This window comes from Phoca vitulina, unplaced genomic scaffold (genome assembly GCF_004348235.1).
Source record: "Phoca vitulina isolate PV1807 unplaced genomic scaffold, GSC_HSeal_1.0 scaffold3, whole genome shotgun sequence".
NCBI classification, from domain to species: Eukaryota; Metazoa; Chordata; class Mammalia; order Carnivora; family Phocidae; genus Phoca; species Phoca vitulina.
In genome coordinates, this window is record NW_022589706.1 from 79,155,813 (window position 1) to 79,169,381 (window position 13,569).

General features: G+C 39.0%; 1 protein-coding gene across 7 annotated transcripts in view; it reads right to left on the bottom strand.

The window, feature by feature from the left end:
- SLC9B2 (solute carrier family 9 member B2) overlaps positions 1-13,233 on the bottom strand; it is a 61,958-nt gene extending 48,725 nt beyond the window's left edge. For 5 of the 7 annotated variants that reach the window (XR_004298891.1, XM_032400923.1, XM_032400925.1 and 2 more), the window contains exon 1: positions 13,086-13,233. The gene's annotated coding sequence lies outside the window, so the exon portion shown is untranslated. Of the gene's footprint in view, positions 1-12,086; positions 12,170-13,085 lie in introns of all 7 variants that reach the window. The other 2 variants (XM_032400922.1, XM_032400921.1) reach the window with 2 other exon arrangements.
- Between the last annotated feature and the right edge of the window lie 336 nt (positions 13,234-13,569).

A 13,569-nucleotide genomic window follows, 5' to 3' on the forward strand; every position in this document is an offset into this window, starting at 1 on the left:
AAACCTCATGTACATATAATGATATAATATGTATATATGTAAGTATGATTTTTAAAATTTATAAACTCATTCCAAAATTTAGACTCATGAGAAAGAATGGCATTTTGACAGGAAAAATATTGGGTTCAGAGAACCCTTGTCTTAAAGGTATGGAGGTATGGAAGCCAGTGGGATGTAAGGGGAAACTTTGTTGAAGCATGCGGTGGGAGGCTGAAGGCAATGGAAATGAGGCTGGAGAGTTAGGATATCATGTTCCAAATCATGGCACTTGGCTTTCACCCTGTGTAGAGAATGACCCCCTCATACAGTAAGTGGTGATGTCTGCTGGGTCTGGAGTTGAACAAAGCTGGGTCTGTAGTCTAGTCCCATCATATACCAAAATTCTTAGCTTCCTTGTAACTAATTCCTTATCTATAAAATGGATATAAGAGTGGTTCCAACCATGCACATGGTAAACATTCAATAGTGGTGGTTATGAGTCACTCAAATCTTTCTCCCTAATACAAACCTCTATGATTCTTTTTGTTTTCCTTATTAAGTAGGACAAGGTTCCTCCCATCTTGAAGAATTTATGACTTAATCCCATTGATTTTCTTTGATAATGCCTTTTACCTCTTTCTTTCAAGGCTAACTTCTTGAGGTGGATGTAACACTCATCATTGTCATTTTTTCATCTGTCTCGTTAGTAGAATTACATAGGAACTCTTGGGCAGTGTCTAGAATCACCTCCTTTATTAAATTTCCAAAATCAGCCAATTCTGCCATTTATGAAGAATATTTTTATTTTTATTTTTTAATTTTTATTTATTCATGAGAGACACAGAGAGAGAAAGAGAGGCAGAGGGAGAAGCAGGCTCCCAAGGAGCAGGGAGCCCAATGTGGGACTCGATCCCAGGACCCTGGGGTTATGACCTGAGCCGAAGGCAGACGCTTAACCATCTGAGCCACCCAGGCACCCTATGAAGAATATTTTTAAATAGCCAACAAGTATAAATGATTATTTTTAATAGACATAACCTATTAGCTAAAATGAAGCCTTAAGAATTTATTTTATTAGTTATTCTAAGTCTCTTCTAATGGAAACAATCAAAATTTGGCATGTTGCTCAGTATATGCTCTTTGTGGGAATTTATATAGTTTTTGCATTCCAAAAAAATTCCCTATTCTCCTATAATCTCCACCATGGACACCAAAGTACTTATTTGAGATCAGAGAGTTACTGCAGAGAGAAAAGGTAAAATAAAATACTAGTATTTTAGTAACCCCAGGAAAACAATTTACAACTGGCCAGTTCTGATTGTTTATTCTCTGCTATATTTCCATTTCTAAAAGAACACTTATATCACCTGTCTCACTTTAGAAACCCACTTAAATTTAGGAAATGAAAAAAATGTAACCTTTGTTTTAAAGCAACCATGTTCATGGCACATACTGTTCATAGTCATTGAGTCTTGAAATTACAATAGTATATCCCCTACCAAGAAGACAGTTTTGTCAAAGAAATTAGAAAATATGCAAAAATGACCTTTTAAGGAGTCTAAGATATGTCATGAAATCCATTAAAAAGTAGAAAGTTTATACTCCTTACTTACAGAGAAGCTCTCAAGTACTCACTTAGGGCTCACTAACTCTTACTTTGAAAACAATTCAAATGACTGCTCATCTGGTTTCCAAACCCTCAGAAGATAAGATGTTGTAAGTTAAAATGTAGGAAGAGATTGTGATAGAGGCAAATTGAGAGCAGCATGAGTGATACTTGACAGGAAAGATAGCAATTTAAGGCAATAAAATGTGGGGATAAATATCTTTTCCATATTTGCAGTTTTGGCTTGCCAAGCATCTTTCTTCCTGACTTTTTGGTACCAGCATACTAATTTTCTTTTCCCATCTCCTCTATTCTCCATCCATGTGGTTCATGTGAAACTCATGTCCTCCTCACCTTCCCAATCCCCATGCTCTACCAATGCTCTGGAGATGAGGACAGGCCTGGCCAAAGAGGGAAATTCTTTCCCAGTCACATTGATTGTTTCAGGCATGAGCATGGGACCCATACCTGGCTAATAAGAGTCAGTTTTAAGGTGTTCCCTGGAACCATTGAGAAAGAGCTTTCTTTCCGTTGGGGTTGCTAAGCCCAGACTCACTATTGAAAATCCTTGTGATGTACAGAAAAGCCTTCCAAAGAACGAAGTGACCACAGAGCAAAGCAGATCCTTAATATGGAAGGAGAGAAAAGGAAAGCCTCAAATTAATAACCACATTGTTGATACACCTGGAAGCAGCTCCTTTTCAGTTATAGGTAAGCCAATAATTCCTTACCAGTTTGAGTTGGATTTCTGTCACTTGCCACCAAATGAAGTCTCAGTAAGAACCTTCATACCTGAATTGCCCTGAAAGATCCCCTGTATAGTAACAGATGTTTAGGAAGATGATTTTACATCTTCAAGAAAATGAAAAGAAAAAAAATTGATGTGCTAATATTTTCTGTTTTTAGAGTCATTAAAGTATATAGTATGACTTAGAAATGTAAAGAGAATGTTTAAAAAAAAATGTGGTATTCAATAAAATATGTGTTAGTTATCCAGAAAGTTAATTTAAATGAAATGCTTCATTTTCAATATTGTTATTTAAATGAGACAATTGTTTTTTCATTGTGTTCATGAAAGTCTTTTCAAATCTTTCATCCCAGTAAAGCTTCAAGAAAGCTGTTAAATTGAGATGCTTGGGTGTCTTGAATGGAAAAATAAAAAGTGGGGAAATATGGAGAAACTAGATGGTTTCCTAGTAATTAAGAATCACAGTTTAATGGAATAATAAAAGTTGGAAAGGCCTTTAGAAATTACCTGGTTCTATCTCTTTAATATTCACATGAGAAAACTAAAGCCTAGAGAAGCTAAATAACTATTTTCAATTAACACAGCCAGTATCAGCCAAGTCTCATAGTAAAACTGTGTAAAAATTTGTGAAATGAGAGAATTCTTTAATCTATATCTTTGATTTCATGTCATTTCTACCAAATCACTGCATTATATTTTTATATTTTTTGCTGTAATATTTTGTTTAAAAATCCACCATATTTGGCCATAATTAATTGTAAGTTTGAAAACACATTCCATAAGAAGTTTGGAAACACATCCTATAAGAAAATATTTTTATTTTCTATCTTGTATTATCTTTAGCTTTACTCTTTCCCATTGTTATGACTGTTACACAGTTTATTATAAACAAAAAAAATTTACTAATCCATTTAGGTTACACAACATTGGTGGCAAAATAAATGAAATAAGAAATTTTAATCTGTTCTCATGACAAATATTGTTTACATATTCTGAATTATTAATTAATTGGTTAAGTGACAACTTGCCATTTAAATATGCCTTAAGATTCTAAGGCTTAAGGAGCTCTCCTTTTAAAAATATTCAGTTAAACTAAGATGCTTTGAGAGACTTGTATCTAAAAAATGATACTGAGAAGTAGGAAGGCAAGAGCACATTATAGATAAATACTAAAAGTGCCAATAAACAGAACCAAGTTTTTTTTCTGCTTCTCAATCAAGATGTTGTGTTATTCAGACCGATACACAACAGTAAACCATATTAGAAAAAATTAATCTCACGTCAAATGGTGGAATTTTACAGATTCCATAATTCAGTAAATCATGTTAATTTAATCAAAGTCCTGTGACTCAAATATAGATTTCAATAGAAGAATGTGGTTTGACCTAAGCCAAAGGATATGGCTGTTACGACTGTTGTGATTGCCTACTTGCTAGAAGGTTAGCAGCTCAAGGGTTTTCTAAAAACATATGCAAAGGTTGTTGGCCACTCAGGCCTCTCTTTAACATTCCCAGTATACAGAATTTCCTACAGAATTGATCTACATGCTTAGAAACCATATTGGCTTAATTTGAGCTTCATGTTGTAATACGAGGGACATATGCCACCAAAATCATAGAACCGTGGACTTGAAAAGAACAGTCTCCTAAATCCTTCCTCTAAACTTGAGAGAAAATTGTAGATCAAGAATAACAGATCAAGAATATGAGCAATTATGTATATGCATGTGTATGTAAATAAATAGGAAAAGTCTGTTAATAGTAGTTGCCTTTGGGGAGGGAAAAGAATTAGAGTGGCGGGAATTCCATCTTTATTCTCTATATTTTTGCATTGTTAGGGTTTTTACAAGAAGATTTTCTTATGCAATTCAAAATTCATTTTTAAAAAGTTATATAATTCTTAAAGATTTAGAGAAAAGAAAATGATAAGCTTTCCTCTGTAATAATATTTTTCAGAGATAAAATCTGGTAATTTCATTTTAGATAACTTAATCCCACTGCTACAATTTAAGGTATTTTGTTTTTTGTTTTTGTGTTTTTGAAAGAAGATGGGGAAGTGCCTAACATTTTCTATAGCGGTTTTCAAATATTTTTTAAGCCCAAAGAAATCTTTCCTCAAATAAAACTCTATCCTGAAATCCAACATATGGGACCAATAAAGATGGAGCTGCAAGAGCCCTGTCCACTGACCCCTATTCCTCCTGGCAAGTGAAGCACATTTTGAAACCTCACTTCTGTAAATATGTTTTCATATACAGAAAGATGTCTGTTAAATCAGCCTTCTCTTTTTCAGATTATTTTATTAATCTAAATGTTTAAAAGTGCTTTCTGTAATATTCCAGAGGAAATAAAAGAACTCTCAATTTGTGAACGCCCATAGGCTCTTGGTCAAGTAAAATATGCTTACTGCTATCAGCTAAATTACTGTTAACGAATCATTACATAGATAAAGTCTGGTAATTCTTGTTATTTTCTGTCTGAGCTGGGGACAGACCAACACTTAATGGGGTAATCTTAATGAGAATTTATATACATGGCTGGAGTACTGTATGTGTTATATTCATACATTTGAAAGAACATCTCCACGACTGTTCATTAAGTACTCTGTAATGATGACAATAAAAATTCCTACCTTTGATGTTTATCCACTCATATGTTGAAAGTGGAGGTTCTCCAGTCTGATATAAGTATGTCTTTGTAGAACATACAGAAACCTTCCAGTTTCTGGATTCTGCTAATCAACTCTGATCTAATGTTCATTCCCCAAAAGGATACCTATCCAGCGGTGAGAAATTCAGGTCAAGTGAAGGGTGGGACTTAAAAGTTCCTTGTATTATTACTAAAATCACTAAGAATGTTTCCCCTGAATAAAATGACCTTATCTGAAAGTGTTAGGTGTGCCAACCATACGAGACCAAGTAATCAAAGGAAAACAACTGCTATTCTATTTGGTTAACTGATACAGTGATTTGGTTGAATTATTGTGAAGTAAAACACCATGTAATGAGATATGAATAAAAGGAACTTATTCCTAGGTAAGAAGGGACCCAATACTTGCTTCTCCCCTTTCTAATTTCTCTCCCTATCAAGGACAAGTGCATTTAATTGAAAGTTTAAAATATTACCTCTAGGCTTACTGAAATCAGAAGTTCCAGAGAGTCAGTCTCCCCAAGTGTGGCAACACAACCTATTACCTACTAAGAGCCATTACTCAGGTATGCCAGTGTGTACCTTCTCCACCCCTAGGGATAACTCATGCTTGGTCTTAATCAATCTCTGTAACACCATTCTTTTACGCCAGCTGTGGGTTTAGGGCTGAGCATGATTCACTTCTCGCCAATGAAATCTGTGGGCAAGGCTGTTGGGCTCCACTGATATGATCTTCCTTCCTCCAAAAAAAAGAGGCAAAAACCTTCTCCTTTTTAAAAAAATTAATTTTATTTATGTATGTATGTATTTATTTATTTTTTCATCTCCTGTTTTTGTCTCTAAATGATGTGTATGTGTGTGTGGTAGGGGATGGAGCTGAGGATTGGGACTGTGTTTCTTGGAACTCTAGCAGCCATCATTTATCCATGAAGAAAAAGTCAAGATTAATTAGCTCATGGAAAGCAACCTAAAAACCTTGATATCACTGGGCTACTGAACAAACCCTGGATACACTGACCTCCAGACATCTTGTGTGAGAAAAGTAAACTTATATTTTCGAAGGCAATTTTGGCAGAACATCACGTTACCTGCCACCAAAAGCAGACTAACCAATACAACAGGTGATTTTGATGCAGAGTCAGCTTGGAGAAGCTCTGATGAGCAGTAATGAAGAACCTTTGGCTTAGAGTGCTTCCCTAGCTTCTTGACATGGTGCAAAATCTTCCTGGAGGATGAATAATCAGAGCACTGCCTCTGTATTGGTATTTCTCAAAGATATCCAGAAAATAATATTTTAGTGGCTAAAAAATCAATGCCAAGGTTTTTAGTGCCATTTTTTAGTCAATAGAATGTAAGGTTATATATTTTTCCTTCCCTATCCCTGAAGTTCGTTGTAATATTTGAATACCAAATAAAAACAAAGTTGAACTTATAAACATTTGTTTTCTGTTTGTTCATGACGCAAATAAAACCACAACAAAACAGCACTACTATCACCGCCTGGGTTTCATTTTTCTGCTTTTAGAGAAAGTAGAGCTTGGTAAAATTCTACTAGTTATTCAAGATCTAACTCAAATGTCACTTTCTCAATTAGTATTTTCTAACTTTAAGTAGACTAACTCTGTCCCTCTTTTTGCTCTCTGAGGACTCATTCATTCATTCAGTCATTCAACAAACATCTATTAAGCTCTTGCCAGATTTTAGCCCTTGTTGTGAGGATTCAAAAATGAACAGTCTGAGGGATGAAAGGTACATCATAGGGAATATAGTCAATGGCGTTGCAATAATGTTGTATGGTGACAGATGGTAGTGACAGATGATATTTGTGGATGAGCATAGCATAACATATAGTCTTTGTTATGTATATGTTGCACACCTGAAACTAATGTAACATTGTGTGTCAACTATCCTTCAATTAAAAAAACACTAAAAAAAAAGTGAACAGTCTGACATGGTTCCCACACTCAAAGGTTGCAACCTAGTCAGAGAATGATATAGATCCTTCCTTGAACAACCATAATAAAGAATGATGAGTTTTGATATTAGGCACATGAGATAGCAACTCCATCCCTTCACAGTCAGTGAAGTTCATTAGACTTTTACTGATTTTCTGTGGTGTGTAAAGCATAAGAGATACAAAGATTACTGAGATGTAGTCTCCATTCTTTAGGGAGGGAAGGAGACTGGTATGTTTCGTCAAACCAGTTTCCTGTGCCGCCTGGGTACACAGTAGACATTTCCCAACCTCCCTTGTGGTGAGTCACTGAGGTGTGGCCAAGGCAACGTGAGCATAAGTAATGCATGCTACTTCTATTCCTTACCTATAAGAAACCTCCACGCAATACAACACATACCTTCTCTTTTCCTGTCCAATGCCTGGAAACTAAGAACTTTTAAGGTCTTATGGGATGACAAAGCCATAACATAAAAAGAATTTGGGTTCCTCAATCCCTGAGTAGAATGCCATCTGCTGAACACCTGATTGGATTTTACATGAGTAGAAATAAGCTTCTACTATGTTAAGGTACTGAGATTTTGGAGTTTATCTATTATAACAGTCAGTATTACCTTAAGGTAATTTAATTATGGTGGGAGAAATGCAGGCGCAGAGTTGAACAGGGAGAGGAGGTCTTGCCCAGCGTGGCGAGGGGTCAAGTTGGCACGAGCCAAGCTGCTCATGCTGTTTGACAAAGTCCAAGTATGGGGGACGATCCTGAAAACAGGAGACTCCACAGCTGGCTCCTGCTATTCTCTTTCATTTTGTTTATGGCAATCTTTATAATTGTGGGAGTATTTCTGGAGTTTCATGATAAAGTGACTACTCATCTTAGTTACGCCTATCTAAGCAATCATAATGAAACTAATTCCACGAGGCCCCCCAGGCGCCTCAGAAGCGGCAAGATTCTAAGAAAGGAACAGCTCAGGCTGTTCCACAGTTCACTATATTTCCTGCGCTATAGAACAAAATAGCAAGACGGTTACGCTCTGTCTGGCACCTTTCTCTTTGCGTATTGTTTTTTAGTTTTAGCAAAAGTCAATAAGCGGAAATCAATAAAGGTCATGTTAATCATTACAAAGGAAAAATAAAAGAAGGCTATGTCTGTAATCCAGAAAATGATCTAAGATTATCTCAATCAATTGTGAAAAATCATGATCACATGTTACGAAAGTATGGAAAAACAAAAAAATCCTAACATATAAATAAAGTTCTTCCAAGGCTGTCAGGAGGAGACGCTTGCAACCTGACCCTGTGTCTGTGTCTCCTCATTCGCGATGCCGTCCTTTCCTACGAGAGACCCACCCCGGCTGGAGCCGGACTCCGGCAGGTGGCGCCCAACGGTGGGGCTCGACTAGGTAAGCCTTTCTACGAGGACGGATAGGACTCTGCTCGTGGGTACTGCAGACCCCTCTGTGAAGGAATACAGAGTGAGAGTGAGCAGAAAGACAGAACTCAGAGAAGCTATGGGCCATGACAAGTCAAAGGAATGACGACTCTTTATTGATATTATGAAGCATATGATTGAAAAAAGAGGTGTTAAGGTTACTCATGCTCAACTGGCTAGATTTTTGACCTTTGTAGAGACCTGTTGCCCTTGGTTTCTGAAAGATGGTAGTCTTGATATTAGAACATGGAACAAGATAGGGGAGGAAATGCGGTTATACTATTCTAACCATGGTCCTGAAAATGTACCCGTGGAGCCATTCTCTTTGTGGACATTGTTAAGAGATATGTTAGATCTTATGCCTAGCTCACAGGCTTTACACAAAAAATTATGAGAGACACATAACGCTGCCCCCACTGAAGAGACACCTCTATTAAAAAATCAGCCTCTCAAGTACTGGTAATAAATGAAATGAAATCAGAAGATGAGGACAAAGATAATAAAAGAGTTGAAGGGAGAGACGATCAATTGTCCTCCGAAGATGAGGTAGCCCTTGAGGAGGAGGCTGCTAAATATCATGAACAAGACTGGGAACTTTTTGCAAATGCCACAGCCCCTGAATGCGGCTCTGTGATTAATCTACATAGACAGTTAAAATTTCCACAGAACAAGGCCTTCGTTCGTAAAAAACCCTTGCCGCCTATTAAGAATATTGGCTTTAAGGGAGCAATACAGGAGGCCTTGCAAGATGGGGATTTAACCTTTAAATGTTTTCCAGTGACTTCTGATGATGAATGGGACGAACCTCAGTGGGAACCACTCCCTTATAAGGTCTTAAAGGAACTAAAAAAGGCCTAGACGCCCTGACCATATGGAGGTGGTCACGGCATGTGTGGGTCCCCCTCATGCTCTCTTGGTGCAAGGTCATGGCCAATTACAGGTAAACAAGATTAATCATACCTATTATGTATCCTGTTCAAAATGTACATTAACTAATTGCATTGATCCAACTGTTGGACCAACTGTCTTTATAGTTGTTCATCAACCTCCTTATGTAGTGTTACCTGTAAAATTAGAAGAACATTGGTATGATGATCCTGGCATGTATACAATTCAACTTGTAGATAAAGCCTTACGCCGCCCTAAGAGATTTATTGCAGCACTTATATTAGGTATTACTGCTCTTATAGGAATCATAAGTTCTTTTGCTATATCTACAACTGCTTTAGTACAGGAAATACATACTGCACATCATATGGATAGATTAACCCAGAATACTTCAACTGCACTTTATTTGCAGGAACAAATAGACAAGAAGTTTGAGGCACGATTAAATGTTCTAGAAGAAAATATATTATATGTAGAAAATCAAATTCAAAATCTCAAAACTCGGTTAACCACTAGATGCCTTGCACAATATAAATGGATCTGTGTCACTCCCCACCATTATGATTCCTCATCTGTCCCTTGGGACAACGTCAAAAATCACCTATTGGGAATATGGAGCAATGATAATGTATCCTTGGACTTAAACTCCTTGCAAGAAAAAATTAAAGACATTAATTTGGCACATGTGTCCTCAGCCACAGCCTCAGAAGTTGCAGATTCCTTTCTTGCCACTTTGCAGAAATACACCTCCACTACTGCCTGGTTTCCATCCCTCATCAATCTAGGTATATCAGCACTAATTATTATCTCCCTTTTGTTTCTCTTTCCAGTCTTCATAATCACATGTTACGAAAGTATGGAAAAACAAAAAAATCCTAACATATAAATAAAGTTCCTCCAAGGCTGTCAGGAGGAGATGCTTGCAACCCGACCCTGTGTCTGTGTCTCCTCATTCGCCGACGCCGTCCTTTCCTACGAGAGACCCACCCCGGCTGGAGCTGGACTCTGGCATCAAGTGATACTTGAATCAAATCTTGAAAGATTACTTAGCCTTGTAAAATAATAAAGACCATTACAGGCAGAAGAACCACATGATTAAAGGATGAGGAGAGAAAAGGAAAGAGCATGTAGGGAATTCTATGCACATTTATATTAATTAGAGTATAATGAGGATAATGGTGCAAAAATGTGGAGCAGTCAGAGGAAAATGGAGATAAAAACCCTGAATGAAAATCCTTGGGTCACTGCCTCCTAGTTGAGCCATTTTGGGCAAGTTACTTAGCCAGTCTGGATAGGTTTTTTTTCCAACTGTAAATGGTGATAATGGCTATGTCACAGAAAATCTTAATATAGTATTAGGTACATCATAGAGTCCCAATAAAGTACCCCCCCCATGCTTTATCTTCCTTTTATAAGATTTTTCTTGAGAAAAAAGCATACAAATACTGTACTGAAAAGCACAGATAAGGGACACTGCTAAATTCAAGCCTTTTAGTCCTTCATATAAACTGTAGAAAAATAAATAAAATAGATTTCTAAAAAAGGTAAAGAGCTTTTGTTATACGGACAAGAGATACTCAATGACTTTAGAAGGCTGTTAAAAGCTCTTTAAAACTTATCATAATTGTACTCTTCTTAACATGTATGACACATGACTATAAAATACTGAGAACACTTCCTCATTACACAAGTGCATATATAGGTAGCTCCATTTTCCCACATACAATGCTCCTAGGCTGTGTATGGAAAAAGATATAAAACCTTTTCTCCCAGAGGAGAGATCTGTTCTATCATTGGTGTTTGTGTGCTGACCAAGAGTCACTGGCCTACCAGTTATCAACAGGGCTAGTAAAGAGTAAATAGATATTCAGCAATCCTTTGTTACAGAACATATTCTGTAGATGTTTTAAGTGAAGAAGTATTTTATGTTACATTTGTAGAGCAAGAGAATTCAGAGATAATCTAATCAATGAGTAACAAACTCAAATACATTCAGGGGCCAAACTCAAATGTGGGTGGGGAGTTTACGGCAACTGCAGAGGGTGGAGTCTCACCGAAGGCATTCACATCACTGCAAACTCCCGAATCTAATCTCATGGTTTCATTTCCCATCAAAAGAAATGAAAGAGATCCATCTTAGGTGACAGAGGCCACATAGCAAACATATTAATCAGTCAGTACAGAAAATTGAAACCACTTCAGGAATTTTAAACAGGAAGAGATTTTACACAGGGAATTAAGTGAATTATTTAAAGGCTAGAGAATGTTGAAAGGGCTAGAAGTGCAGGTTCCAGACTGGGCCTCCAGGAATGACATCTAGAACACTAGCAAATGAAGCACTGAGGAATGTACTATTTTTGTTACAGTGTGAAAGCCCTCCAAGGACTATGGGGTTCAAGAACACCACTGTAGCTGTGACCCCGAGGAAGCTGGGATCTGGACACTGCCTGGACAAGGAACAGAATATGTTCACCACTTCTCTCAACTGCTTCTTGACAGCCACAGAGCTGGTGATATCACATGACAATGCTGAGTCTGGCTGTCACCACGGCTGTTAAGTCCCTCCCCACACCCACAGTCTGAAGACTAGGACTGGCATCTCCTGGACCTTCCCTGCCAACAGCAAACAGCCAAAAATAGCAGGGAGATGGCCTGTGCCTCACATCTGCTTTTGAAATTTCAGACAAGTTCATCTACTTGCCAGACTCTAATTTTACATCTAATTTACATCTAGAACTCTAGTTGGAATGGAGTCTAGGAAGTTTTTAGCTTCCCAGTTTGTTCTGTACATGAAGGCATACTAGAAGCGGGTAGGAATAGATGTGAATGCCAACCTTCTATATCCAGCACAGCAACTTTTGGAGTAGGCTCCAAGACAGACCTATATCACTGACTTTTTCCCACTTCTACAGAAATCCTTAAAAAAAAAAAAAAAAAGGAAAAATCTAGTCATTAGGGTTATAATTCTAAAGATCTTAATATTCTAGAAAATATATTATGTGAATCAGCCACTTTGCTCACATCAACAGTATAACATGAATCACACTACCTAATTACTTAAGAATATTCTGATTGGTGCTGAATGGCAGAAACTGTATTTAATTCATATTTGTATTTCTTGTCCCCATGCCTGCTTGGCCCAGAGAAGACACACAGGTATTTGCTAAAGTGAAATGTTTCAGGGGCGCCTGGGTGGTCGGTTAAGCGTCTGCCTTAGGCTCAGGTCATGATCCCATAATCCTAGGATCAAGTCCCATATGGGGCTCCCTGCTCAGCAGGGAGTCTGCTTCTCCCTTTCCCTGCTTGTGCGCTCTTTCTATCAAATAAATAAATAAAATCTTAAAAAAATAAAGTGAAATGTTTCATTCTTAGTTTAGAGAGAAACAGTAAACCAGAATTTTAGGACAGCAGTTTGTAGCAGCAATGATGTCAAGTGGAGGCCCCCTTATAGAGTGGAGGAATGGGGTGTCAGTCTTTCAGTGAAAACAGAGGTTGACCAGGCTCAGTCAGGTACCTGCCTTCTCTCTGTCCCCTGGTGTCCGTTTCTTGGCAGGAAGCTAAAGGAAATGGTGGCTTTCTGATATTAATCTTTTAGAGCAACAAACCACCAGAGTCTAGGATGAGATAACAAGCCGATGGCTGATAAGTAAAAAAAGCCACAGTGTGCCCTTTGAGCAGGCGCTGATATTCTCCAGACAGTAGGATCTGATGGTTTTCAGTACCTTCGCGTTGCTAGCGTAGCCCACGTAGCAACCCCCTGGCTGATTTGAGAACTAAAACACAAACAAGAAAAACACGCTCTGGGCCCTTAGTGTCCTCTGAGGGCTACTCACCTCGCCGTCTCCAGCGCAGGAAGGGTGGGGAACAGAGTAAAATGTCTGCGGGGGAGCCTGGTCCAGCCAGGCCCGCGGGCTCTCCAGGCAGCGCATCTCCCCAGGCGGAGCCGGAGGCTGCGAAATATGCAGATATCCGGGCGCTGGGCGTGCCGCGGGCTTCCGAGGCTCCGCCTTCCCCGCACGCGCCGGGAGGCCCCGCCGAGGGAGGTCTGGCCAGGCGGCGCCGGAGTGATTCCCCGCGCGAGCCCGGGCGGGTTCCGGCCCACCGCGGCCACCCCGCGCGCCCTCCGCTGCGTCCCCGCTGTGGCGGCGCGCGGCCTTCCCGGGAGGGGGAGCCCGGCGGACCACGGGCCCACTTCCCGAGACCTCGGCGCGGCCACGTGGTGTGGCAGTGGTGTGTTCTGGCCGGGCGGCCGGCCCCGGGGGCCAGGACCAGCGCGTCCCCCGGGGAAACTCGCGGCGAGCGCGGACCCCGGCGACG